Here is a 994-nt window from a genome sequence, read left to right on the forward strand (position 1 = left end):
AGTGAATCTGAGGCAGAGAAGGACACTGGTAGACTCCACGTAGGAGCCGGGATTTGGATTGGCGAAAATTTACAAGGTATTCCACTGCCCTGAGGACTCCCAGGGCCAGTTGAGGAACTGGTTTTTGAAATAATTCTGAGGTCCTGCAACTAACGAAAGACAAAGACAAAAGAACATATCAGTATGACCTCACGTTTAACCCAGGTTGGTGTGTCCTAGAGAATGTGGATTATGGGTATTTAACTTTGCATGTATACATTGTTTCTTTTTCTGTTGCTGAGGCAGCAAATTACCACAAACCCAGTGGCTAACACAATACAAAATTATTATTTTACAGTTCTCTAGGCCAGAAGTGGAACACTCATCTCTCTAGGCTAAAATCAAGGTATTGGCAGGGCTGTGTTCCTTTCTGGAGGCTTTTAGAGAAAATCTGTTTCCTTGGCTTTCCCAACTTCTAGACCTCCCACATTTCTCAGTTGAGCCAGCAATGGCCAGTCTAGTCCTTCCCACATCACATGTGTGTTTCTCTGACCCCTATTCTATCATTATCTCTCTGTCTCTGACCACAATTGAGAAAGTTCTTTACTTGTAAGGACTCATGTTTTGTTTAGATTGGGCCCACAGGACAATTTCCCATCTAAAAAGTCTATAATCTTAGTCACATCTGTAGAGTCCCTTCTGTTGTGGAAGATGACATAATCACAGCTTCTGAGGATTAGATTATGAACTCTGGTGGGGGGGGGGAATTTTTATGCCTACCACACATTGCTTGGACGAGACTTTAGCATAAGGTCCATATCTCATACCTCTTTGTACTGTTTCCTGCAAATAGTGAGAGATCATAAGTGTTGTTGACCACAAAAGGAGTATCTCACTTGCCAACTACTTTTATTCTGGGAAAGAGTATTCATATTCCCCATGGGGAAAAATGTGATGATTTGAGGCATTATGCCAACCATATGCTCCACTCATTTCTTCCTTGCCTTTTTCTCCC

Source organism: Halichoerus grypus, chromosome 6 (genome assembly GCF_964656455.1).
Source record: "Halichoerus grypus chromosome 6, mHalGry1.hap1.1, whole genome shotgun sequence".
NCBI classification, from domain to species: domain Eukaryota; kingdom Metazoa; phylum Chordata; class Mammalia; order Carnivora; family Phocidae; genus Halichoerus; species Halichoerus grypus.